A 2704-nucleotide genomic window follows, 5' to 3' on the forward strand; every position below is an offset into this window, starting at 1 on the left:
TATTTATAATATGCTATAGAAAAGAAAAAAAATAGCCAGATGTAACCACCAATGAAGCCAACTCCTAGGTCCATAGCCTATGATAGCCAGATGTAGAGAAAAGCAAGTGTCATCCAACCCCAGGATCATTAATGTACCCTGTATAAGTCCTGCATCCCCTCAAGCCATATCAAATTAACGTTTTTGTTGGTCTTGGTGGCGACAAGTATGAGGCCAACCTAGAACAACAAAAACACCTTAATGCAGTGTGTCCTAGTCCTCTCGAGCTCCTCCGTCTCGTCCTCATCAGCAGGCTCCTCCAACACATTACACATATGCAGGAGTCTATTGTACGACTCCTTTAGTAGGAATACTAATATACCCAACCCACTGTTTCCACGTCTCCTCCTCAGCCTCATCCTCCGTCAAACCAGCTCACTCTGCAGCAGCTCAATACCCCTCTCATAGTTGCAGTCATCGTAGTCCATGAGCCTCCCATGGATGGGGAGGTGCAGAAGACACCACATTATCTAGTGAACTGGTCATCCCCCCAACAGGAAGATGGAAGTTGTTGGTCTCCTCATACATTCTCTCTGACAAGGTAGTGATGAGGTCAGGGCTGATGGTAGAACACCTTGTCTTAAGGAGGTGGCAAGACTGGATCATCGATCCCAAAACCAATCAACATAATGTGTGGGGACTGTCATCTTATCACTCCTAATATTCTTCCCGTTCGAGGAAAGGTTCAGCTTGTGCTCCTCCCGAAGCTAAAATACAAAATACTAAACGAACAACAAGCCGTTAAAAATATGAGCATTTGAATAACTAAAAAAGACATAACAATTTAATCCTAAAAAAACAAAAATTAAAATTAACAATAAACATTTTAACATAAAAATTAAATCCTAAATTTTTTAAAAACATATAAATTGACGCGTAACAAAGATATAAATTACAATATTTTAACAAAACAATTAAATTATAAAATTTAAATAAACATATCAATTGACGCTTAAAAAAGACATAAATTAAAATATTTTAAGATAACAATTAAATCCCAAAATTTAAATAAACATATCAATTGACACGTAAAAAATACATAAATTAAAATATTTTAAGATCACAATTAAATCATAAAATTTAAATAAACATATCAATTGACGCATAAAAAAGACATAAATTAAAAATATTTTAACATAACAATTAAATCCTAAAATAAAAAAAAAACATATCAATTGACGCGTAATAAATATATAGATTAAAATATTTTGACATAACAATTAAATCTTAAAATTCAAATAAACATATTAATTGGCGCGTAACTAATTAAGACATAAATTAAAGTAAATATTAGAAATTTTAACATAACAATTAAATCGTAAAAATAAAATAAACACTTTAATATGACAATTGAATCGTTAGAAAACAATAATGAAAACAAACATATAAACATATCAATTAAAATAAACATATCAATTGACGTATAATTAAATAAAATTAAACAATTAAACTTACTTTGGCGTCGCTCCAAAGCCTGCATGCCACGTGTCTACCGAAATCCCGTAGAAGCATCATGTTAGTAGGCCCCCTAGGAAAATCCACTGTTTCGGCTTCCTCTTGAGCCTCCTGCTCAGCCTCACCCTCCTGCTCATACTGAGGTTGATGCTCCTCATACTGAGTTTGTTGTTGTTGGTGCTACTGTGTCGGGTCTACTACTTGCAACTAGCCCGCCTCAAACAACGACTCCTCCCCATGCCCCCTCATCATACTCCTATGTACTTCCTTATTTGCTTCTAACACGAAGGCGCATAAACTGTTTTTCAGCCCCTGCACTGCTGGTCATGGTCTCCGTGCCTGCTCTCAATTTGTCTGATCACTCAGAAATATCTACACAACATAAATCAATGCAAATTATCAATGATTTTCATAGGGATATTGTGTCATTTCTAACTAATCAACAACAACAATTCAGATTGTACCCAAACTACCGCATTTTGTCATTTCAATCTCTAAACTACAATATTGCACTTAAACTCACTTTAATCAACATTAACAATTCAATTTCTAACTAATTTCATAATTAACATCGCAAAAATCAAACAAATTTTCATTGAGACATTTATCAAACACATAAAGTTCAACATAAAATCTTAACAATTTCTAAATCTTAACTACCACATTTGAGTCATACTTACTCTAATCAACATCTAAACTACAATTTCTAACTTATTTGATCATTAACAATCCAAAAATAAAACATGCAAATCCAATGTAAAACCTAAAATTTTATAACTTTTATGAAAGAAAATCTAACATTTAAACAAAAAAAAAAAGCCAATGCAAGAGTTGGAGAACACTTACTTGTGATTATAGTAGAAGTTGATGTTGATTTGGTTCAGCTTGAGCAAATTTGCACTTGGAGGAAGAAAATTCGAGCTTTTTGATTTGGAAAACAATGGTTGTTGTGTTCTATTCGTGTTGTTTCTATACCAAAATGAAACGTAACTTGGTACCGACCATGACTTAACTTACACTGGCTTAAAGAGTTCAAAAGGTTGTAGTATGGTTCGTACCAAAACAAAGAAATTGCATGGAGTCTCAATTTGGACTAGCAAAGTATTAAATATAGTTAGGGTGGCTCAAAATGGCTTTGAGTGTCAAACAATGTGTCTCGTGTGTATGAAAATATGACCAATAATTGAACAAAACTTAATTAAACTTGTAA

The sequence above is a fragment of the Medicago truncatula genome, chromosome 2, assembly GCF_003473485.1.
Source record: "Medicago truncatula cultivar Jemalong A17 chromosome 2, MtrunA17r5.0-ANR, whole genome shotgun sequence".
Classification (NCBI taxonomy): domain Eukaryota; kingdom Viridiplantae; phylum Streptophyta; class Magnoliopsida; order Fabales; family Fabaceae; genus Medicago; species Medicago truncatula.